We start from the raw sequence: 26,503 nt of genomic DNA, 5'->3' as shown, positions 1-26,503 counted from the left end.
TGAAAATATTGCTGTGTGAAGTAGCTGAGATTTTCCTGCCTATGTTCTCCTCTAGGACTTTTATGGTGTCACAACTTATATTTAAGTCTTTTATACATCTTGAGTTTATTTTCGTGTATGGCATAAGTTGGTGATCGAGTTTCATTTTTTTGCACGTAGCTGTCCAGATCTCCCAACACCATTTGTTGAAGAGGCTATTTTTACTCCATTTTGTTTCTGCCCCCTTTGTTGAATATTGACCATAGATTTGGGGAACTGTTCCAAGCGTGGGAAATGTGGCTCAACCCCCACTCGGAAAAGCCAGTAGGGAGCAAGATTGGCAGGCAGGACCCACGTCCATGGATAGGTTCTCCAGTGGGAAATCAGGCCTGCATTGTACCTTGACTGCTATGAGACTTGCTCTTGCTAAAACTCCCTCACCCTGAGGCTGCAAATGTTTACTGAGTATCTTTATCTTCCTAAAATCTGTGCTAAACCACCCAAGTATGGAGTGTGAGCAGTTTCCCCCTTAAGCTGTAACATCCTTCTCTTTCAAATATTTAGCAGTATTCTGTCCTTTGTTGTCCTTAAAAGGTAATCACCTGTGGTGAACCTGTGCGTAGTAAATGAGGACCATCCTCCTTGTAATGTGCCCAGAAAAAGCAATAAAAGCCTGTCCAGGCAGGGGTCGGTGCTCTTTTGGGCTCTCTCTTGACCTCTCGCCCTCTGTCACTTAGAGAGTGGCCATGCCATCCCTTTTTCTCCGCAGGATTTCTGTAGTCCCTGTGTATTTATATATTGCAGCCACAACACCGGATCCTGTGGGCCGGGATCTTCGTCGCATAGAGACATGGGTTTGTTTCTGGGCTTTCTATTGTGTTCCATTGACCTATGTGTCTGTTCTTATGCCAGTACCAGACTGTTTTGATTACAGTGATTTTGTAATATAGTTTGATATCAGGTATTGTGATCCCTCTTACTTTGTTCTTCTTTCTCAAAATTGCTGTGTCTATTTGGGTCACTTATGGTTCCATATAAATTTTTGGAATGTTTGTTCTGTATCTGTGAAATATGTCATTGGTATTTTAATAGGGATTGCAATTTCCCTATTTTCATAAGTGACAGGTAGGTGCAATTCTGAGGCCTAATTTAACCTTTATAAGTACACACTTCAGCTGTGTCAACATGGAATAATATGCAGATACTCAGCCTTCATTTAGCATCACTCACTGAGAACCCAGTATGTGTTAGGCTAAATGTGGGGCCCTGGGGTACAACAGGAAGCAAAACATTACTGCCTCTGTACTCTTCACCTGCCAAATGGGAAACTGATAGTTTATCTTTAAGGTCCCTTTAAAATCTAAAGTCTGTAATAAATCTGATTGTTTTTATTTCAAGCATCATAAGAGATTACACATTTTAGTAAGAGAAATTTTTTTTTAAGATTAGACAATGAGTGGCTCAATATTTAGAGTTTACCATGGTAAACATTAATTGGTGAATATTTGAATTCTTTTTAAATATGGCTATAAATATATGTATTCATATTTCTAAAACTCTGGGTATTGCATCAAGAAATTTAAATGTGTTGGTTGGTTGCCCTCTGCCCTCAGATAATTGAACAAAGGCAATGAGGCATGATGAACACGTCACAACACAACACAATGCAACACAAGAGTTAGAGATCTTTACATGTAGAATAAATCCATTCCCTCAAAAATTGGCTGCAGACCCTGAGCATTTCCACTACCACGATACTGGGATGAAACGGTGGTCCCATAATACTGTACACTGACTCTTCAGAAGATCCAACATAAAAATTCTAAATGCATAACAGAAGTAGGTGTATTAGTTTCCTGTAACGCCACCAGTCATTTTATAAGTTTTCTTTAAAAGGAGCTACTTATGATGTCTCCACTAGTACACTTATAACATGAGTCCATGTGCAAAATTCTCATTTCTGCGCAATTTCTCAGTAACATATCTACTGTGTAAAGCATGGCTTCCCTGCAATGTTCTTATACTGTACTAAGCAAGGCTGAGTAGCCTCAAGGTCATTCAGACTGGTTTTTGGCTTCTGTGTGAAGACAGTCCCAAGCTATTTAAGGACTATCAGGCTGCTGGAGAGGTTGGAGCCAAGTTTATGGCTCTTCACTAGGAAGCGTATATTTCTTAGATGTTAACCTCATGTCTGGCTCCATTTAACTTTTCCACTCTTATTTTTCCTTTACATTGTCTTAAAACACTTATTAATTTAAACTTTAAAAAATATTTCTATACGAAAACAAAACTCTCAGTTACCTTCCCTAAATTGTTCTTGGTGCATATCTGTATATAAACAAACAAACAAACAAACAAGCAAATAAATACTAAATAATTTGTGTGATTATTAGGAAACCAAAAAGATCAACATTCTGAAATAGCCATTGCCTTTATTAGGTTTATGCTAAAACAGGAAATGAATAACCATAAAAGGGATCACATTTTAACAAACAGTGACTCATATGTTGATAAACACAAAGAGCTAGCATGGGAAACTGACCTATGTAAATTTATGGTTTTTCTTGAAGTAATCCCTTAGTACCTATTTATAAATTAAATTCTGAAGAGTATAAGAGTCTCCATAGACCAAGACGTTGAAAAACTCTACCTCAGTCCTTGCAATGGTACATCAAAGTGGGTTTACACCTGGCGTCACGTAAGTATCTGTGAAACCCACATTCACACGCAGTGCAAGGAGAGTAGTCAGTGAAGCTTCTGAGATTTCCACATGAATCAACTGTGGTGCGTTGCTTAATGTAACACTCAATTACATCATGTTTAATTTATGTGGAAATATCTGGATATGCTTACATGTCTGTAGTAAATCATTTGGGAACCTTAATTGAACAATTGCATGTGATAAATTTCTTTGTAAACACTGAAATAATATTCTTACATAACTACAAACTTATTTTGAAAGACTCCAGCAATGCCAAATTATTATTTTTTTTGTATGATCCAAAGCTTGTATTCTTCTGGAATTTATTTTCCTATCCTTTAGCCAATAATTCTAACTTTTATAACATACTTATTTCCATCCCATAGCTGGCTAGCATTTTTTAAAACTCAAAATATTTATGTTGTTTTTACATATTACATATCATGGTGAGCTACAGTTTCTCTGATACTGAAAAATGCGTAGAATTAAAACTTGACAGTCTTCCTCGGGCGGGTGAGGCTCACTTGGTTGGAGCATCACTGGGTAGACTGAAGGGTCTTGGGTTTGATTCCCATTACAGGTACCTACCTAGCTTGTGGGTTAGAACACTCAGTTGGGGTGCCTATGAGAAGACAACTAATCAATATTTCTCACATCGATTTTCTCTCTCTAACAGGAATGAAAAATTGTCCTCAGGTGAAAAAAAACTAACAGTCTTTTCCACAACAGAAGCTCCTTAACATACTAAAGAAGCAGTGCTCTATTTCCAGACTCAGTTAAATCACTATCTAGAATACTTAGGGAAGGAGTTTAATTTCATGGTGGAGACTAGTTAAAATTTCATGCTAGGGTTAATACAGGAAAGAGTTTATATGAAGGTAAGAAATAAATATTTTGAATCATAAAAGCACCCTCTAAAAATCCGTAACTTTCTACATAATCTTAACAATTACAAGCCCATTTATTTGAAATATAATACTTCTTTCTAGAGCTATAATTTCTTTAAGTAATGTAATTTAATTAAAATAGATGCAAATTTATATTATTCCAATAGGTATAAACTTAAATTGGACTATTACATTTTCCAGAACGATGAGTCAACAACAAATTAGGTAGCTGTTTCAGTCAGAGTTCTTGTCTGCAAAGAAACAAATGAATAGCAACAACAACAAAGCAACATGATTCAGCAAAAGGAAATGTGGGTGCTACTGGGTTTGCGCCTCAGCTGAGGCCTTAACTGGATTTCGTGACCCCCCTCCTCCATTACACTTTCCTCTGCCTTCGGCCCGAACCTCAGGGGGCCAGCATTCTTTCTCCTTTACAGCGGGGGTCCTGAGCCCCTGGTGGCCTTGCTAAACCCAGGTTGCAGTATACTCACATTTTCTTCCTATGGAAGTGGGGCAATAACCCTATTTTCCTTTAAGGGGAACAAGCAAACATAGTATCACAACAGTAACAATTTCTTTTCTCTTTTTGCTTTTGTTTTTGCCTGTTTATACAGGGCAGGAAGAACACAAGCTGATCAGGTGCAGCCTTAGCTGGAATTTCTAATCTTAAGGTTCTGTTGTATCAGAATCCAAAGTCGAAAACAAACAAACAAAATCAGAAACAGGTAAATATAACCCTGAGAATCTCATCTCAGGTTTGACTCCAGGATTCCAGACTTGGATATTCTGGCCAAATGGAAACACACCTCCAGCTGGTAGTCATTTGTGCTGAGTGTAAACACCTTCCACAGGACAGCGCCTGAAATCCCAGGTTGTTGGCCTTGGTAAAGCTCGTCTGAATCTTCGGTGACTGGTGCATTCTGTGTAATGGGATATGTGACAATACCAGTGAGTCCTTTGAACATTAGCTCATTGGTTTTTTTTTTTTTTTTTTTTAAGAAAATGCGTTTCTTCAACTGTATCTATTTTGTGTGGGGTACCATGGCCTTGCATAAGGCAATCAATTAATCTATAGACAAAGAAAAAGGACCAGAGACAGCCAAACCAAATCCAGAATAAATATCTACTGCAATAAAAAAAAATAGCTGCTGCCACTCCCCACCCCCCGGAAGATGATAGGCGTCACGCGTAGACACATTAACACCAAGTAGTTTTGCGGTTCCTCGAGGTGTAATGATTCTCTGGAGCTCGTGACCCATCACTGATAACAGAAAATATAACATTCATCAAAGCTGTAGCCAGATGGCCATTGATGAGAGCTGAATGGTTTTGAAGCCATAGATAATCTTCATTCACTCCATGATGAATTTTGGTTTCACAAACCCACGGGCATTGCTGAGAAAGGAGGTTGACAGGATCTACTGAATGGGGCGCCTTGTCCATAAGAGAGGCTTCGTGGCGAACATAAGACTCCCTGAGAAATATACTCACATTTTGAGCTGATTTTGAGAGCTCATATCCCCAACATAACTTTTCCCCAAACACCTCCACAATCCTCCAATCCTGCTCTTTCCAGCTGCCTGGCCATCAACTGAATTGGTGTAGGTTCCTGTTCTGGTTATCTGTGCTGCTTAAAAAACAAACAAACAAACAAACAAACAAAAAGCCAGTCTGCAACATAGCAGCTTAAAGCAAATACTGTATTATGATCATGGACTCTGCAGGTAAAATATTCAGGTGGAACACAGTGAAGGTGGCTTCTGTCTGTTCCATGGTATCCGCTGCCTCAGCTAAGAAGCCTTGAAGACTGGGGACGACCTGATGAGTGCAGGCTGGCGCCATCTGAAGGTTCATTCACGGACATACCTGGTGCCTGGACTAGGCTGCCCCCGTGACTGGGACTGTTGTTGACTGGAGCATGACCACAGAGCACGACGACCATAAGGTAATAGGACTTTATACCAGGTGACCACAGGAGATCATTTAATTAGCTGTTTCGCTTTTGCCTGTTAGAATCAGTGAGATCTAAATTCTATCCCTGAAATGACTAAGTAGGATTTTAAATTCTTTATCCTTCACTAGGCCAGATGAATTCTATCAGTGTCAGTGAGATCCTGTGCTGCAACTCTCAACTGGCATTAAGTTCTGTTTATATCAGGGACTTTGTTGTGCCTCAGAAACTGACTCTGGCTCTGGCAAACAGGAAAGGACTACATTGGAAGAACACGGGTTGGCTCAGGGAGTCCATAGAAGGGCTAAAGGACCAGACTCAGGAAATAACGTGAATTAGACACTAGAAGCAGAAAAATTAGCTAAGTTCCTATTGTGTGATCAGTTCCGGTAGGACGTTGTCACCAGCAGTGCCACTACTGGGTCCTTGCTGTCGCGGCAGCGAGCATGAAGACCTGCCACCCCCGTGACTTGACCTAACTACTCCGTGGCCTCCTTAACTACCTCTGTTTGTGTCACTTCCTACAGATTCAACGTTTCTGCATAGAGCTTCCTGCTGGCTAAACTTAAGTGACATGCCGGCATCCTAGCTCTCCAGGCAAGAAGAGAGGATAAATGGTCCTTCCAGTTCTCTAGAAGGAACCGGGGCTTTGCCTCACCACATTTACACAACAGAATCCCCGCCGCATTGCAAGGAGGCTTAGATTATGCACAGATAAAAATAAAGCAAATACCCACTGAACATGCTTAACCCGATTATTTAATTATTAAAATGAATGAATGGGTGAACTGACAGTATGATCTAAGTAGCTCAAGCAGCTACTTCAATAAAAAGAGTGGCCCCAAGTTTAGCCTTGGTGTTGTACCGGCACTGGGTAAATCATTTAACCTCTCCAGCTGTCTTTTGTCATTATAAAACGAGGACTTGAACTCTGATCTCTATTTTTTATTATAACCATCTTCTTTCTAAAAATTGTGTTATTTGCAGAGGCCCATCCACATGGTGGCGCTATATGCCTGGGACTCGGCAGTACCCACTGTACTAGTTTTAAAACATTACAGAAGCTCTTGGTAAACCAAGTAACTTTTTTTAAGTTACAACAGATTGCTTTTATGTTTATATATAAAAATATAACAAAAGAGTGTTGAACAAAGTTGATTAAATTTAATGATTTTGCATTTAATTTTCCATTGTGTGTGCAGAAATTCAGGAATTTTTTAATTAATTAATTTAGGTTTTTTTGCATAGTCTTCTTTTTTCTGAACTGCAGCACAGCTTGATTGTCTGGAGGTAGCCTGTGTCCAGGGAAGAGGAAACTTAGGAACCAAGAGTGTGGGTTCTCGGTACAGAAACCTTCATGAGAGACTTGGGGGCTTTCCATTTACTCCACCTCACCTGAGCCATTCTTTCAGTGGCCTAAAATTCACCTCTGAGGATGATCCAACCATTTCAAGATAACATGGGATCTCTTCTCTCCCCTTTGGGGAAGAGCACTCATATTCTTTGGAAGGAAAGATGATGGCCCGCCAGAGCAGTCTGGCTTCCCCTTTCAGTGTCTCTATTGGGGACTTTTTTTAAGCTTATAGGGAATTCCCCCGAATCCATCGTTTGGCAGCTAATACCGAATCAAGGCTAAATCTTCAGAAACTTCATTTGTAGTGGTTCCCACAGTCCACCTATGTGAATGGCATGGAACTTTCAAAATGGAGCAATGTCGTATGAATTCAGAGACTCGTGTTTGTCTTTTGGACGAGAAGATAATTTGCCAGAATTGTTTACAGTTTGCTCTGCGGTTTGGTATAGAATGAATTCAAATTTCCAAACAGGATTACGACAGAGTAACCAGACAATTGGAAAAGGCGTTCAAAAGTGGCTGCTCATCTAGCAACACGAAATTCCCACACTTGAGGATTATGGGTTTTATTTACCCCACCTGAGTCATGCCTGTGTTCACGGGAAATTCCCAGTGAGGTCCTGGATGTGACCCCTGCGTGTGCTAGGCTCCTCAAGCCAACACCAGATCAAAACGGGACCTCATTCAGAGAGGCTTACGGTCAGACTGGCTCCCACAGTCTTGCTTTGGGCCTGACTCCATGGTTACAGGGATTTTCCCACAGCGGGAATATGCGTTCGCACGTTGCTTTGTGACCAGCTGCACTAAATCCCTATGTTATGGCAGCCGGCGGTTGTATTTCATCACAGGCTGAATGGAAGATTACTGGTTAGTTGAAGATTTAATGCAGACATATGGTGGGTAGTTTTCCTAAGTGACAGAGTGTTGTATGAAACATTTTAGTTGTATCATAGTGACCAAGATTACAAAAAAAAAGAAGAAAAAGAAAGGAAATCACAACTGAAGGGACCAGTACTAATGATACTGTTCACACTGTGTTAAAATTCTGGCATAAAATGATTATAACAACTAATATTTATGTTAGTTAACTTTACGAGATGAGCATATTATTGCATCTATGTTCTAGAGAGAAAAGCTGCGGTATAAAAAAAAATATTTTGAAAAGAGGTAGTAATATTGCCTAAGGCCATCCTGTCAGATAGAGATGGAACTAAGGTTTCAGCTTGGGTCTTCTCCACCCACAGCCCATGTGCTTAGCTGCACCACTGCCTGTGATAGATGCAGGCTGAATAAATAATACGGTCTAAACAAAATAAACACCTTAAACACATCAATGGTAGAACACATGGCTCTTTCTTGGAATACTAGTTTTTAAACCTCTTCTTATTTCTTATATAATTTTATTACTTTATTTTATTAGTGTCTCAAATTCAGTTTAAGGAAAGATGCTCTTCCTAAATGTTAATAAAACCTCTTGGTTAATATAGACATGGCCTGCCTTGTGTTAACTGAATAAGCATGTGTTTACCTATGATGTACACACTGTGCAATTATCTTAATTTCCAAATCTTATAACATTGTAAGCAAAAACAAAAGCTTTTGCATTTTTTAAAAGGTTAAGTGAAGTTACAGAGTTCACTGATGATCTGTGTAAATACTGAAGGAGCTGTTCCAGTGGCCTTACACAGTGGAGTGAAGATCAATATATTATGAAAACTTGTTCCAAAAATGCATGTCATTATTAAGGGTCCCATTTATTGGTGAATGGACATTCTTATGTGCTATAAAAGTGACAGTCATTTTATACAAACACTTTAATTCATGTGGCACACTTCTCTGTTCCTTTTTAGGATTTTTGAGAATTATTATTTTCCATTGCATGTCCAAACCAACTTCATGCTGTCCCTTAAAAAGAACTATCCAGGGAAGTATAGAGGAATCAATAAACAAGCAGTAAAATATTTGAGATAAGTTTTCTATATTGCTGAACGGTCACATAAGCCACAAAAATCACTGTTTCTGTCTAGACTGCAAATTAAACAATATGGAAATCTGTATAGGAAATGGGTCGTTTTCTTCACTTTCGTATTACTTTGGGAATGAATACTTACAAAATGTGTTGGTTCAAAGGTCTTTTTTAAATAGATGAAACTTATTTTAGTCACAAATCAGAGGTTGGCAAACAGGTTTTCTGTAAAGGGCCAGATATGAAGCATTTCAGGTTTCCCTGCCCTATGCTCACTTGCAGCTACTCAGCTCTGCCGGGGTGGCGCAGGAGCAGCCACAGGCAGCACTAAAACAGACAGCGTGGCTACGTTCCAGTAGAACGTTTACGGACACTGAATTTGGGATTTAATTTGATTTTTATGTGTCACAAAATATTATTATTCTTTTGATTTTTTTCAACGATTTAAAAAGGTGAAAAGCATTCTTAGTTTGCGGGCCTGCGGCTACAGTTTGATGACCCCTGCAATCAACTGTGAAATCAGATATAAGTTAAAAATAACAAAAATCCACAGGGAACTGATTTTTAAAGTGTTGATGATAAAGATATAAAGACAGTTGCATTTTAATCATTCCAATTTACCTCTACTTTTTCTCCCTGCTGGGAATTTTCATCTTAAATTCATGATTAAAAATCAATCAATCAATAAATTACTTGTAATTTCTTCTTCCTTTTTTGTTACTTCTTCTGAACTTACAATGTTTTTCAAATCCACTGTCTTTTTTTACCGTCAACCATTTCACCATTGATTCTGTGTTTTTCGAAATTTGCTTTGGTTTGCTATATTCTTATTATTTACACCAGGGAGATAAATGGTAACAAAGAATATGTTAGGTTCTTCTTTATCCTTGCCCTGATGGGAGAAATTTTACATTTTAAGTTTTTACCAATTCAATATGTGTTTTTCTGCCTTTTTGTAATATAAAATTTTCTTTCCACACCTTTCCCTTTACTGATAGATTGTCTTTAAAATGTGGCTATGTACTATCATAATTTGTGCTATCTGATAATTTAATCTAAAACGTAAATTAATAGCTGTTTATCACATTGGCCTTGGTAGAACTGGTGGGATTATGGAAGGTCGGAACTATAAGCACAGGCAACACTGTAAGTTGGTGAGGGTCGGAAATGGAAACTCACAAGGATGATTGTTTCCCAAGTGGAGAGCTGAAGGTGTAACTGTTGAGAGAGTTCAACACTAGGCCCTGTGTCCAAAGAAAACGGACAGGCACATCACAAGAATAACTGACAAAAACTCTCAAAGCTCGAAGATGTCTTTTTAGAGATAGAGCATGCTAATTAGTGGATATTTTAATAGAGATTTAGGAGTAAGATTTATAATTAATGTACTGTTTGAAAGATGTTAGTTTTCTCAAAACATCATCAATGGTGCAAAAAAAAAATCACAACAGAAGAGAAGAGACCACTAAATATGAACAAGTTAATGAGCTAATGGATTGATTTGGCAGCTGGCAATAGGGAGCTAGAGAGGCCAATGTTCAAAGACGTGTGAATGGGAGGCATTGCAGGGCGAAAAGCCCAAGTGTAGAAATTGACACAGAAAGTAGGATAATCAGAGACAAGGCAGGAAGAGCGATTAAGGAAGAGAGACTCAACTTGGAATCTGAGTTATCGAGGATAGATCGAAACTTGCAGGGAAACCACTTGAATTTTGAGTTCCTGACAGCATTTGAAGAGCAGTAACAGATGAGGTTCTTCTGCGAGGGAATTCAAATTGGCTGGAAATAAAAGAAAGAGAGAAAGAGCTGTATTATAAGGAATAAAAGATAAGAATTAAGTGACACCATAATCAGATTATATATTATTGTTTTTTGAAGTGAAACCTAGGTCTTTCAATTTATTTATTTATGTCACTATTCATATTAATTTATGAGTCATCAGAGACTAGTTGATATTAATTTTAGTCATTTTAATTAAAAATATGGTCACGGCAAAGGTATGTTTGATTGTGTATGCCTTCAATACTGCACTCATGCCATTTGAAGAGACCCATCTGGTCACATGCTCAGCCTCACACCTCATCAACCCAGCACTAAATCCCACCTCAGCACCTGAACATCTCTCTTCTCATTTACTATTTTTCTCCCCTGATACCTCGTTCGGTTCAGGTCTTCAGCTTATTTCATTTGGATTACTGAAATGTCTTCTCAAATACTTTCTTCACACTTGAGCCAGAATGATCTTTATAAAACAAAAGTTACATCATGCCCTTTCCCATTGCCTTTAGGAGCCCAGCTCCATACCGCTTAGCTGTGCAACTTTAGCGAAGTAATTTTGATCTATGTGCCTCAGTCTCATTATCTGTAAAATCCAGAGTAATAACTGCCCTTAAAATTTGTACAATTGTGAAGACTAAGTGAGATAATTTCAGAACAGTGTGGGGCCCATAGTTAGCACTAGAAATGTATTACAGATTATTCTTATTACTTAGAATGACACCCAAATTCCTCTGTGGGGCATTCAGCACCTTTCCTGCAGGATCTTGCCTTTGCTTTCCTGTCTGGCATTAACCCTCATCTCTCTACATGCCATTCCCTCCCTGGCACTGGCAATGCTGTGCTCTGGCCATACTGAACTACTTGCAGCTATCTTGTACCAGGGCCTTTGCACACACAGCTGTTCTATTTGAAAAGTCCCACCCCACATAATTTGCCTGATTAAATTCTATTCTTCTCCAGGCCTTAGCTTCATAGTCATCTTCTTTGCAAAGCTTTTCTGGTTTCCCAAGCTTGGACCAGGTGCACCTGTGTTTACACCTGCCTTCATAAAACACTGTAACCGCTTCCTTCTTTGGCTGTCTCCCCCATTTATCCATAAGATTCTCAGAGGCAGAATTTCTGAGGACAGAGCCAATGACAGTGCCTAGCACATAGTGTACGTGTAATAAATATTCAATATTTGTTGCCTTCATAATTGAATAGGTTACTTATAGCATAATGTTGTTGTTATTTCAAAAGTGAAACAAAGCAAAGTAAAACATATTGGTCAATTATATAGACACCCTATTCATTTTCCTCCCCAAATATTCAAGAACATTGCAAATACACCAATAAATGTGCATTCAGAGTATAACATGTCTTATTCAAAATGGAAGTTTATAACCATTATGTATCATGTTTTTAAATGAACTATAAAAATACACTTACTGTCACAAGCTACAAATTATTGTGCTAAGAGAAAACATAAAATTGGCAAATAGGCTAATTATATTTCTATCGATAACTATTTCTTTTTTTGTTTTTCAGTTAGGGCCTCTTCTTCAACTTTGAAATAAACGTGTTCAGGGAGTTTGGCTTGTTAGACTGCAACCAGGGCCGACCCGTCGAAGCACACTGGGAAACACGAATATGTATTTCTCATCGTGGCAGATGCTCTTTGAAACTTGAACTGTGAGAACAGAAGTTCAATTAATGTGTTTCTCATGTGTTCTTCTGACAGATAGAGGCCAAATGACACACTGGAAAGAACTTCAACTAAGTGTCAAGAGAAAAACTCGTGTTCTAGAATCCTCTTTGACACTTAAAATAGCCTCGTGAGTGCTCATGTGTCATCCAAAATCTCTGGGGTTTAGAAATGGAAAATAAAGACATTTTGTCAGTGGCTCAGCATGGGTGGCAGACAGGCTCTGGTACACAGGTGCCCAGGGAGTCCTAGTTTTGCCATTACTACGTGGGTGACCACTGAACCATCTGTTCCCATCTTCTCTTTCGCACATTCACATACGGGAAGTGCCCAGCATACACTGACACTCTGTTAAGGGGTTCAAAGTGAAATACGTGACTCTCATCTATAGGAGCTCAGAGTTCAGTGTAAAAGAGAAATCTGAACCTCTGACAACATCATCTGTAGCCACATATCTGAAACTTTCATGTGTGTAGGCAATGCCTGGGGATCTCCTTCAAATGCAGATTGTGATTCTGTAAATCTGGGGTATCATCTGAGATTCTGCATGTCTCACAAGCTCCTAGGCTGTGGAGACTGTGGACCAGTGGGCCACAGTCTGAGGAGCAAGTCCATTGAGATATAAATAGAGAGAGCCAGGGAGCACAGAAGAAAGGGAACTAACCAGGAAGGCTCCACAGAGTGAGCGGGATGGCATTGAGGGATGAGTAATGGGAGGGGGAAAGGGAGGTATTAAATGCATTTGAGTAGAGAGAATATTTTATATAGGACATGGAAGTGTGAAGGGTCATGATGTGGGTGTGGAAAAAAGATAGCAAATTGGGGAAGGCCTGTGACAGGGAGATCAGTTTCCAGGAAGTTCAATTCAGTAGTCCATGTGGGAGATGAAGAAGGCCTAACCTACCTTAGTGAGTTCACCTGACTATTCATAGCTCAGTTTTATAAAAGGTGTGTGGTGGAGAAGGCCTAATGAAGGCAGGGACACTGAGGATGGAAAAGGGAAACAGATTTCTCTCAAGTTAGTAGGTTTACAGTTGTGAGTACATAAAATAGTTTATTCTTGTATTATTATTTATTAATTGTATTATTTTCCATACAAGCAACTGTAGACCTACTTTTCTCTTGCCCTGTATTTATGGATTGAAAAATGACAGAACCAAGTGCCTGACTGAGTGTGGTTGAGGGTAAAGGAGGAGGCATGCAGGGTTGTTTGTAGTTCAGGCGACTGGGAAATAGGGTTGTTTTTTAAGTCGGGGAATCCAGTGGGGAAAGCAGGCTTGGATTTGGTGGGGGGAGTGAAAAGTGAAGTTGAAATGTTTTTTTTGTTTTTTGGGTTTTTTTAAAAGATTTTATTTATTTATTTTTAGAGAGAGGAGAAGGGAAGGAGAAAGAGAGGGAGAGAAGTATCAATGTGTGGTTGCCTCTTGCATGTCCCCTGTTGGGGACCTGGCCTGCAACCCAGGCACGTGCCCTGATTGGGATGGAACCAGCGGCCCTTTGGTTCGCAGCCTGCACTCAACCCACTGCGCTACACCAGCCAGGGCTGAAGTGTTTTGAACGTGTACGTTTTAATTACTGAAGGACACAGACGTTTGTGTCCATTCAGGTCTAAAGATCTATTGTTTCCCCATTTTAAAAATCCATTGTCCTTGAATGCTGTATCAAGTCACCCCTTTTATTTAGTAATAAATAAGGCAGTGACTTTGAGAACAAATTCACATTTTACCATCATTTTATGTGTGGTAAACATGAAAATCCATGAAATCCTTCAGGGGTTTTCTTTTCTCGCTTATAAATGCACTTTGTATACTCCTTTAAAGTTGACTCCTATGCCTTTTAATGACATTATTTTTTTCTCAGAATACAGTATCATTTTATTTTTTCCTATGGAAGGGTCATATAATACATTTCATTTTCTGTGTCGATTCTTCTTAATTATAGCTAGCATCATTTCAGCTGCCTATGTTGAAAAGTGATTATTGACCGTATTTTCTCCTTTGACACCCCTTTTCATTTCTCATGGCTGTATCTGATCATATTCCAGACTTTAAGTAAGTCATTCTGAAAGAGTTTCCCATGAATAAATTCTTTTTGTTGGTAAATAACACTGTTAATCTTAAAGAAAGACTATACAATAACTTGAATTTAGTAAAACTTTAACTGTAGAGCTGATTTGTTTTTATAACAGGAGTTAGAAAATTATCAATCATCAGGGCCAGAGAGGTAATACAGTGAATGAAGTGCAGTGAGTTTAAGAATTCTGGCGTTTGATGCTGTCAAAATCATAATTAATGGTCAGCACTGAAGATGAAACTTGGCTTGGTTTCAACTGAAGTTGAAACTTGGCCAGGGAGACATTAGTGATCAGTGGGGAGTGTGGCAAACTGGAGAACACAGACCTCATAGAACGGGGAAGATAGCCATTAGTTCCAGGGGTTGATGTCATGTAGGAAGGCAGATCTTTTTGTTATCATCAGTATTTAGTGAGAAAAGGGGAGCAAAAGGAACTAGACATTGAGCTTAGTAAAATGGGGAACATATGCCTGTATGCTTCACCGGGAAGCTACAGCTTTTCATACTCCAGAGGACCACAGCATTGTGTTCCACCAAGGGGATTAACACTCCTCCCTTCCCCCTCTCTGGTACAGGATTGTTGGGGGGTGTAGGGGCAGGTGCTGGACCCTAGAGGCCTATCGTCTAACTAGGAGGTATAAAGCTATCAAAGGCTGTGAAAGTTTGGGAAATAGATTGGTTCTTTTAAAAAATCATCGGGTGCATCCCGAACCCAAGCTCCTGGTTGTAGCCCCAAGGGAACAACAAAGCTCTCGCTCTCTGGCTTTTGACCCACCCTCGCACTGCACACACCTGTTCTGTCCCCATCGCCATAAGGCCTTAGCAGCCTTGTGGCCCATGGCCTCGGGGAGGGAGCCTGGGTACTAAAGCACAGACAGCAATGGACTAGAGCTGGAGGCACAGGCTGAGCTCGCCCCATGGCACATACACCCTGGGCAGTGGCCTTCATCCTGGCCCTACTGAAGACTGGACTTTTTCCATGGTGAGACAGACAAGATGGGACATTGGGAAGTCAGGAGGGGAACCTCCTTAATTAAACATCATCAATAAACCACGCCACAGAGTCACATCCTCCCATGTGGGTCTCAGGAAATTTTTTCATTTATCCCCGCTTCCACCAATAGCAATCTCTTTTAAGATCTTCTGATTTTTCAAGAGAAGTAGGAATCTAGATTTTTATTTGAAGTCCATTGATCTTATCAATATTGGCTCATATATTTTAAAAATATTATTCATAGTTGTTATGGTTAAACTGCACCCTTTAAAAATATATGTTGAAGTCCTAACCTCCAGTACCTGTGGATGTGACCTTATTTCAAAATAGAGTCTTTGCAGGTGTAACCAAGTTAAGATGAAGTCAATAGGGTCAGCCCTAACACAGTATGACTGGTGCCATTGTAAGAAGAGAAGAAAGGAAAACACGGGAAAAGGCCATGTGAGGGAGGCAGAAATTGTAATGATGCATTTACAAACCAAGGGACAGAAAGGATTGCTAATCATCACCAGAAGCCAGAAAGAGAGGCATAGGTTAGATTCTCCCTCATGGCCCTCAGAAGAAGTCTTGTTGACTTCTAACCTCCACAACTGTGAGACGGTACACTTGTGATGTTTTAAGCCACACAGTTTGCAGTAATTTGTTATGGCAGCCCTAGGAAAACTAATACAATAGTTTTATATGTAGTTTGCCACTATGTAATATTAAGTAATTTTGTTACAGAATTAAGACCCCCGGAATTTTTTAAAATACCTATTTCTGGCTATGCTTCTCGGGAGTATGGAAAGTTATATTGTGTCATGTGATGACTTAATCCAAGAGATGACCAGAAAGTTAAGTATTTGAATGTATTCCCTCAATAAATATTAAGCACTTACCAGGTGTCAGATAGTGGACTAGGCACAGGGTTAAAACTATGAATAAGAACAACTCTTTTCCTCAAGATATATTCGCTTAGAACCACAGTTATAATGCAACAGAAAAGTAGCGGGGAGGACAAAGCAGGGGCACCTAGTACCAGCAGAAGGTCAGGTAAACCATCCGATTGTGACGCGCACTATTTAATGGTGCAGGAGTGAGATGCAGGTAATTTGTCTTGTAACTAGTACGTAAATGGACCGGGGTTCCCAGCACAGCACCTCTGACCCCAATTTCATACTACCTTACCAAGCTATTTTTTCTCATTTCCAAAAAATGAGGAGATAAATAAAACGTGAAGGTTAAATACAACATATGAAGCACACGGGCCCCATGTCTGACCGTGGCAGACCTTACCAGTGCCTACTAGAATCTGGTTCTCCTACCTTCCGGGATCCTTAGAAGACTCTATTTCCCAGACTCCTTGCAGCTAGTTGCAGCCACATGACTAGTTCTGGCCAATGCATCAAAACACATAAGGGCCAGTAAGTGATTTTGCATGCTCTCTCTCCCTGACACAATGCCAAGGATACCGTGTGTTCTAGATGGTGGAGCTGCAGATAATGAAGCTTCTGTCAGCTGCAGTCTCTGAGCAACTCTTAGAACAGGACCCTGTCAATCTGTGATGGAAATAAATCTTTGTTTTGCTAAACTACTGGAATTTGAGACTAATTTTTATACCCATTCATCTTAGTTTACCCTAACTAATGCACTGGTCCATAATACATGCTCCACTAATTTTCTTTCCTTTGGCAATAATTTGGGTCACAGGGTGATAGAAATTAACTTTAAGTTAAAAATTAAAATGTAGGGCGAATATGACACAGCTACGTAGAATATATTTCACTGTGGCTCCTGAGGCAAACCAAGAACAGCTGATGACAGGTAAGAAAGTAACTGTGTCCTAAGACCAGCTGAAATGAAAAATCCATTTGCTCTCAGAAAAGGGTCACTTCTCATTAAAGATCATTTTTCTCATTCCTCCAAGCCAAACTATTTAAGTTTAAAAATAGCAGAAATGCCTTATGAAAAAACATATAAATGCTAAAAATCCCAGCTTGAGGTTTCAGCCACTCTTCTTAACATACCTTCAGAAGGTTTTGACCACCATTACTACAAATAGAAGACTTCCAGGAAAGAATTATTCAACAAAAAGAAGTCTTTTATTTTCTCTACAAATTCTGGACATGGGAGAGAGATGGGAGTAAATATAATTCCAAGTTTTCCGTTCAAACAAATCTAAATGCTTCTGCCTAGCAGTCAACATCGTGACGATACATTCTCATTTGCTAAACAACAACATTGCCCACTTTTTTTCCAACTTAGACTCCATTTTAATCTCAAAGTCCACAAACAACCCATAGTCATCCTTTCTTTATGTCTTTATCCATTCACCTGAAATGCTCTCTTTTTTACTTGGGGAAGGAAAGAGCTTTAAGTCAGCTTCTTGTAGATGTATTTCATCCTCTAAGATTCAGTGGTTTTTTTTTTCATTTGTTGATTTTATTTTATTGTGCCCTTGCTTTAAAAAAAAACCTGAGATATAACTGACTTATAACATTGTATTAGTTTGAGGTGCATAGCATAATATTTCAATACATGTATACATTGAGCAACGATCACCACCCTAAGTCTAGTTTTAACGTCTACCAATGCTGTTTTATGCCTGGTAATTTTGTCTCTTATCTGGATTATAGATTCTCTAAGAACAGGAATGATTTTTTACACTTCAACCCCAAATTGTGAAAGCTCTGGCACAGTAGTAAGCACACCATCAGCAGTAAATAAATATTCATGGCTGATTGGCCTGTGAGTGCGTGTGGGGGAGGGTACTGCAGTTTCATCAGGGAGAACCGGAAATTGAGTAAGTTCCAGCAAAGGACTCGTGACTGAAGTGAAAGATCAGTGTACAGGGAAGGGGACTTGAAATCATCTTATGCGTTGTTGTTGTTGTTTTTTTTTTTTTCTCAGCTTAGTATTACAAATTAGTATCCATTTTTCAGTAGGCTTACCACAACTGCCCCATAGAGAATGAAAATAGGCAATGGGGCACCTCCTGCTTGGGAATGGCTCCAGATGGCTGGAGAAAGAGATCCTAATAATGATACTGTTTACGCTTTAAAAATCAGGCATTGCACTCTCTGCAACTGCCTCCACTTTGAGAAGCAGACACATGATCCCTGGGTGTATTGTGTGTATTATGTCATCTCACTCAAACTGTCAACTAAATTGTAGGTGCAGCACAAAGATGTTTATATAACAATGCAGTTTCCGGTAATAAGATGATGATACATCCTCACATGAAGTGTCTTATCACCAAAAAATGCAAACATTTAAGATGTTCCGGTAATGTAATGTACAGGACGAATGTAATTTCAACTCCTTAACAGTTAAGGAGTAGTTACATTTATGCCGTCCTAAAACTATTCCGGCCCTTTGAAGGCAACCGCGAGGCTGATGTGGCCCCTGGTGGAGATGAGTTTGACGCCCCTGGAATAGAGGATCAGGACAGATTCTGAGTGTTAAGTGCTATGAAGAAAATAAAGGAGGGTGCTGTGACAGAGTCTGGGGCACGGGTGGCTAAGAAGGGCTGTCTGGGAGGTAACACTAAGCGCAGGCCGGAATGCCACCAGGGCATGAGCAGCTTTGCTGCGGGAAAGGGCGTCTAAGCAAAGCCCGGGCGCTGGACTGAGCTGAGCCCGTCTGTGGCCAAGGGGCAGTGGGAAGGCCAGTGTGGCCGGAGCACGGCAAAGCGGTGACTTGGCGGGACACAGGTGGGAGAGCAAGGGGGTGCCTCAGCCTGTGGTGGGAATTTGTGTTGCAATTTAATTTAAGATTGGACTCCTCCTTACCTTTTTTAAAAATTCTAGTAGTACTTCACATATTCTGTTTGCCCACTTGTCGTCCACCTGTTCCTAGGTGGCAGCGTCAGGTCCATGTTATCTCCTTTCTTTTGTCTTGGTTGCTGTTCTGAGGAATCCACCACCTTACAAACAGGAAGACAGTATCTTTGAAGAACTATCTAAAGAAAACACACACATTGTAGTGCGTTAGTCCTACCGCATGAAGTGTATCTGGTCCTCTTGTGTGTTTTATTTTGCAACAAATAGTGCACAGTTATGAAACTGAAATCTAAATATGAGTTTTATTTCATCTCTTTTGGTGTTTGTGCCAGGGCCAACTTATGAATATGGCACCATACCTAGGGCCCCACCATACTTTTAGGGGCTCATAAAAATGTTTTAATTTATCTTAAAATTAGAAAAAAATTAACTTTTAGGTTAGAGAACACAAGCAATATTAACATATTCGTTAGAGCCCATGAGAGTCAAGGAAGGCCTCCTGGTGCTTCTATGATAACAGATACTACGGTACTGGGTACTGTTTATTCTCCCACACAATTATTATCAGTATGTGACAAACTTACATCTCCTGTTAAAATGCAGCAACCTCACATAACAATGAAAATAGCCCCAAAGATTCATTTTCAAAATTCTTTCTCTGTATGAATGAGTTCCTCTCAAAAAGAGTCACTGAATTATTCATTTTTAAATCATCAATTTTATCCTGGTGGGATGGGTTAAAAATAACTGTAAGGTATCATTCTATTGAGACCCACCTATCAATGCAGCAAAGTTCAGCAAGTTTGGAGCACTTCTTTATTTGTTAAACAAGTACGGATAACTCACCTTTGATTTCAACAACTGCTTCAAGTACTTCAACGAGATAACAAGTGAACTCTTTGCAGGACAGAACAATTTGCTGGTCATTGTCTTCCTCATTAGAAAGTATTTAGCCCTGGCTGGTGTGGCTCAGTGGACTGAGTGCCAGCCTGTGAACCAAAAGGTCGCTGGTTCACTTCCTAGTCAGGGTATGTGCCTGGGTTGTGGGCCAGGTCTCCAGTTAGGGGTGTGAGAGAGGCAACCACACAATGATGTTTCTCTCCTTCTCTTTCTCCCTCCCTTCCCGTCTCTCTAAAAATAAATAAATAAAATCTTTTTAAAAAGTATTTATAGGTTATAGTACGTAATAATACATTTTCAAATTCATTTAATAGAACAAGGAATCGCAATACATGGCAATGCTGAAAGGGCACCGGGAGTGACGGAGTGATTCTCAAAGAGCTTCGGATGTCACAACGTGCCCTCAGGATACCCTGCCCACCGTGTGTGACCCACGCCTCCCCGATGCACAGGCAGGGCTGTACCGGTGCAAATACCTGTATCAAAGGTTAGCATGGCTTAGTTTCTCTCCTCTTTAGTCACGAAACAATTACATAGAAGAGGCTTGGCATTTTTATCTTGCCCTTATAATGGATTATTTGACTTCGGAGTCCATTCTCTTAAATTGCCATTGGGTGTCTCTCATTTTTATTTTTTTTACTGTTTTATTCGAGTTGCCTTCTCCTCAGGATATTTACTATGACATTGTTTTCTTTTTTTTTTTTGCCAATCAAAATGTTATTTAAAATAACAATAATAAACATAGGGATTACAGACACTTTTTTTAACTTAAATTTTTAAAAAGATTTCATTTATTTATTTTTAGTGAGAGGAGAAAGGAGGAAGAAAAAAATGGAGAAAAACATGGTGTGTGAGAAACAGCGATTGGTTGCCTCTCTCACGCCCCCAACGGGGGACCGGCCTACAACCCAGGCATGTGCCCTGCCTGGGTATCAAACTGGCAACCTTGGTCTGCAGGCCACTGCTCAATCCACTGAGCCACACCAGTCAGGGCCAGACACTTTCTAAATAGTCTATGTATTTGTTTGGATTCATTTTGTGGTTTCTCCTATCAGTTGAAATTAATAATAGAGATTATTATTGAGGTTTGTTCCAAAGCCTCTGTTTATTATTCAAACAGAACAAGCCTAGATTAGCAAAAACATTCAAAAAGCTATGAAATATGCATATTCTTATTAAAACTGAGCAAATAAGTTTTCATGTTGAGCATTTTTTTTTAACTTCTTGTTGGCTTTCTATAAAAGTATTGCATAGGAAAACAGTAGAAATATGCCGTGTGTTTATCAACCAAAAATATCCAAACATAGAACAGCATTTTTTGTCACTTAAGCATTACAAAAGAATGGAGAAGCAAATCGTACTTTTGACAAATCTTACTTTTGACTTTTAAAAAGTACAATGACATTATCTAATTTACTAAATATTGGAAACCGGGGGGCAAAGAGAGATTAGTATTTCAGAAGCAAATATTGGAAAAATAAGAGCACATTAATAGCTGAGGTAGCCACTCAATTAATTTACTATTTTCAACTCAACGTCTATTATAACATCAGTTGCTAGTAATTCAATTCTAGCAATCAAGTTTAAAGCACGGCTTAGAATATTCTGCATATTTAAGAATTTACTAGGACTACAACATCTATCAGTATTGCCAATTACTTCTTTCAAAATGAGGGCAGGGGGAAGCCTGGGAAAATAAACCAGTGTTGAAGTAGCATTGCAAAATATGTTTGTAAAGTAAATGGCCCCAAAAATTCACTTCAGCTCATCGAATTTGCCTTGGCCTACTCCATATTTACCAACTTACTTCCTCTTAGCTATTTTCATCATCTTCTATCATTAAACTAAGACAGTAATTCTTAGTCTTAAAACTAGCAGAAATAACCTCCTGCGGGAAGTAATAACTACCTACCTCTTTGACCACACCTTCTCTGTCTACTTTGAGGCTGCTGCTTCTTCCTTCTGCCCCCTAAATGTTCCTGCCTGAGGTTTGTTCAAGTCTCTACTCTTTACTTTTCATACTCTTGCCTCTGATAATCTCATTTACTCTATGATTTCAATTATTGGCTCCCTGCAGAAAGATCCCAAATTTGTGACTCTAGCTGAGACTTTTCAAGCTACAGGTTTACATTCCAACTTCCTGCTGGTCATCTACATGTGGATATACCATACCACAAGTAATACAAACTTAATGTCTGCAAAACCAAAAGCACAGTCTTTTTCCATAATCGGTTAAACTCCCCTGTTTTTGTTAATGCGTCATTCCCCTGTGTTGCCTTGAGAGAGGTCTTTGAGTCCTCTTCCTCCTCTCACATGGATCCATCCATACTATCATCACATGCACTATTATTATCGATAATGTCTTGATTAGTCTTTTCTCCAGCTGAGGAACATGTCAATTTGAAGCATCATTCTAAAGCATAACTTTAATCATGTTTCTTATCTTCTTTAAAGATCTTTGCATCTGATTACATACGTACGGAAGAATGTTCAGTCTTCACTCTGCCGTTCAAAAATTTAATGATGTCATACTTGTCTAGATTCGTTGCCCATTATCCTATCACTTACAGCTTCTACACAAAGTTAAACTTCATTACTATTTCCTCAGTATAACATGCATTATCTTGTCCCTTTGCCTTTGATATTGTGTATCCTGTCTCTAGCTTGAAGTACTGCACAACCTTCAAAACCTAATTAAATATTTGCTAAGAAGCTTTATCAGATAGCTCAAGCTTAGCTGTGATCTCTGTTTATTTATTCCTAAGGGCACCATGATGTAATGGAAAGGGTGTGGGCTTTGAAATTCTCTACATCTAGTTTCCAAAATCATTCTGTTGGCTTTGTGACAATATGAAAGTTGTTTAACTACTTTAAGTCTTGGTATTTATATCTGCATAATGGGAATAATGCAGCTTACCAAGAAGTTCAAAGGAAATTTTGTGTGGTGTGATCGACGTCATCAGGAGAGAGGCCAGTTGAGTGGCTACCAAGAAGCTGAGACGTTAGAAGCGCCACGCACTTGAGACTGATTAACAAGATGAACACGGTCCCTGCCATCATGGAACTACCAGTATCAGAGTCTAAATTCCCCTCATCCCAGAACCCAGTCCTTTACTTTGCAGCATCACAAGTCAGCCTGGAATTGATTGGATCAATGGATATGATCTTGCTAACAACACCCTTAACCCCGATGCCAGAAAAACAATTATTTATTTATATTGAAAATGTAACTGTCAAACAGATCCCTCAATAATTGTCTAACCAGCTAGCCATATGGAATCAGAAATAAAATTGAAAAGATTCAAATATTTGGTGGACTTGGGCTCTGATAGCCAGATGGGTCAATCCCTAAAACAGCAAGGCAGACTTCCTTTATTAACATATGTGTACAATGTGATGGCATCTGGAATATCAATATTTAAGAGAGGCTCCAGAGTGATACCCCTCTCCTATTTTCCTCAGTTTCTGAAAGAATTTGCAGAAGAGGTTCTGAAATATTCCTATGCATCTTAAAGGCAGGGATGAACGGACTTGCCACGCACGGATCTCTGCACCAGGTGCTGCCTCATGGGGAGTCTGAGGATAACGATAAGAGAAAATAATAGAACTCTGAACTAAATTTTGAGCAGGTCTTATGAATCCTCATATGCTAATGAGAAATCACTGGATATGAAAGAATAAACTCAACTGAGTATCTGCCATTAACAAAATAGCAGCTCAGGGTCGAAGACTAAATTTTAGTATCAAGTGAAAAGAAATGTCCTTGTTTTCACAGCTATTTTTAAGTTGTGGGTTGTAGTCCTACACAACCGTGTGTTTACTAATATATTATCCCAAGTTCTTAAGGGCTGTGACAAGGCCCGGTTTGGCTCTCTATTAGAATACCGTGCTCCATAGGCCGTACCTCTGCACCGATGCTTAAGAAAGGAATGAAGGACTGTCTTTAAATACAGGGCATACATCTTACCTAGACATTGTCTGCACTTGGATAAACCCCCTTATAAGACAGACATTTGGTAATTGGAAGAGGACATGTGAAGCAGGCCTTAGAAGGCATGAGACTTAAGTAGTACTAAGTTGGCACCAGGAGGGAGGTTGAAATGTTATCTCTAGCTTCTTCCTATCCCTTCCACAGCTGTCTCCCCTTTCCGAACCAGTTTAAGGAGTGGAACCGACTTGCAGTTTTTATCACGACAGCAAGACGGCCTTCAGTGATAATTGTTAGGAAACTTGGAAGAAAAAATAAGTTTATTACAAGCCCTGGAGTGTACCAGGCAGGCCAGGGGGCACACGGCCAGGAGAGTTGAGGACAGAGTGTGAGAGTGTTTGCACATGAACACTCGTTTGCACGCACAAATCATGCACAAGTGAGCAGGAGCCTGGGGCTCTGCTTTTATTGGGTCGAGGTTGGGGGCCTAGAGTTTCTGAGGCTCTCTCTTAACTAGTGAATTTAAAATGTAAGAGTGATAATTTAAAGCGGGGGAAGAGAAAAAACAAGTAGCCCAAATGGTTACTTATGAAATCAACCAAGATCTAAAACAAAGGAGCTACAGTGGAGGAGGCGCCGGCTCTTCATTTGAGTCCTGTGGCTGGCAAGGAGTTTGTTAAAGATAGACTTTGTTGAAGTACACACCTCTTTGAAGTGGAGGCCTGGGCAATTAAAAGTTAGACCCAGCACTTGTTTTACAAAAGAAAAAGGCACTGTTGGGGCTCACACTATGATGACTTAGTATTTGTGGCGATGCTGATGTAAATAAACAAACATACTTTCAGCATGTTGGTCATATAAAAGTATAGCATGTACAGTTACAGTAGTAGGCTATACCAGCTAGGTGTGCGTAGGTGTACTCTATGATGTTTGCACGGCAAAGAAGTTGCCCGGTAATAGGTTTCTCAGCAAGTATCCCCGTGGTTAAGCAGCATGTGACTGAGATGTTATATATCCATCACTAGTTCATTTCAGAAATATATGAGGTGGCTTGCAAATATACGGCAAGGTAACAATTAAAACAACCACCCAAGTGTACAGAAGGAAGTCAAAGTCAAAGTTGAGGATAAGGAAAGCAAAATAAACTAAAGCCAAGGGTAGGAATCATGCGTAGAGTGCAAGGTCTGGGATCTGTATACTTGCTATAAATTGCCTCCGATAGTGACACTGAGCTTTCTTGCACAAGTACTTGACCTTTGCAGATACATTCTGATTTCCTTAGAAAGTCCAAGTTCCTTAGAAGGTGAGCAAAAGGAGATTCTTTAGGGGAAACATAGGGTGTATGAGCATTTCTTTAGGTTTACTGTCAGATTTCCTTAGGCCTAAACACATGGTGTATTGCTGGTTTTAAAACTGTTACCTAAAGAATATTCCTTAAGAGAATTTTCATTTCTATATCTTGCAACTCTCCCAATCTTTTTGCTTTTTTAAAAATCCTGGTGATCACTTAAGACATTAATTCCAAGGCTAGTCATTGCTGTTTAAATAAAAGATACTCAATTTGCTTAATGTTTCAACAAAATTAATAAGGGAACTACATCCAGTCACTGAAAGTAATCAAAGTTGAAATATAAAATAGCTGTATTTTACACTTTCACATGCAAAGTTGGTGGCGGAATCTCTGTGACCCATCTGGAGCTGAGGAGTCTAAGACAGTGCACATTTTTGATCCGATAAAGCAAGGCATGCACGGTGTGCTGAGAGGCACTCGCTAAAAGTCACGCTTGCAAGACTGGGGAGAAGCAGCAGCCCCGGGGGTCCTGCTGTGGTTTCCAGTTTCACTGAAATGAAAGGATGTTGTACCGAATGTAGCTCGTAAAAGTGTCAGGCTGATAGTTTTGGAGCTGAAAATTCCTTCCTGCAAATCAACGGCCACACAGGTAGGAACAGTACAAATTTGCTGACATGTTTAGTGTGGGACTTAATTGGGATACTGTAGGAATTTATAAGCATACCAAAATTTTTTTATGAATGAGGTGAAGCATCTCAAGGCAGTGGTAGGAGACAAATCAAGGAATTTATAAGAAGTGCAGGAAATTTTGCATATCAATTACATTTTTGCTACCAGAAGTTTTAGTTTTAATTGAGAACAAAGATTACTTCAAATGGCCATTCGTGGCAGAGAACCAGTTCATAGAGATAATGGGATTCCCCAATAGATTGTGCTTCTATGAAGTAGGTCTTGCATACCTGGTCACAGCACCACCCTCCCATCTAAGAACTTCAATTGTTACTATTATACTACTTTGCTTTATATTACTCAGGTCTGGACTTCTTCTAAAATCCACTGGGGAAAAAACTATGGCTCCTGGATCAGATGAAAGATGCTTAAGCCTTTCCCACAATCATAAATTGCTTTACTAGCACAGCTATCTATCAGAAGAGGGTTACAGAAGTCCTGGAATAAAACATAAAATAGGTTAAGACTTGATGAAGAGACATTTGTCAACTCTAGGGGACAGTAGAAAAGCTGAGAAGCTGAGCACA

General features: G+C 39.5%; 1 long non-coding RNA gene across 3 annotated transcripts in view; it reads right to left on the bottom strand.

Annotated features, from left to right (window-relative positions):
• Nucleotides 1-2,325: 2,325 nt before the first annotated feature.
• Nucleotides 2,326-26,503, bottom strand: part of LOC123478657 (uncharacterized) — a 35,797-nt gene continuing 11,619 nt past the window's right edge. Inside the window, exons 2-3 of one of the 3 annotated variants that reach the window (XR_006653932.2) lie at nt 19,138-19,307; nt 2,326-4,487 (exon numbers count right to left, since the gene is read on the bottom strand). This is a non-coding gene — a long non-coding RNA (uncharacterized lncRNA). Of the gene's footprint in view, nt 4,488-9,777; nt 10,617-17,875; nt 18,776-19,137; nt 19,308-26,503 lie in introns of those variants that run through there. The other 2 variants (XR_011650883.1, XR_011650884.1) reach the window with 2 other exon arrangements.

Source organism: Desmodus rotundus, chromosome 2 (genome assembly GCF_022682495.2).
Source record: "Desmodus rotundus isolate HL8 chromosome 2, HLdesRot8A.1, whole genome shotgun sequence".
Classification (NCBI taxonomy): domain Eukaryota; kingdom Metazoa; phylum Chordata; class Mammalia; order Chiroptera; family Phyllostomidae; genus Desmodus; species Desmodus rotundus.
The sequence above is the reverse complement of the archived record's forward strand: the minus strand, read 5'-3'. Positions and strand labels throughout refer to the sequence as shown.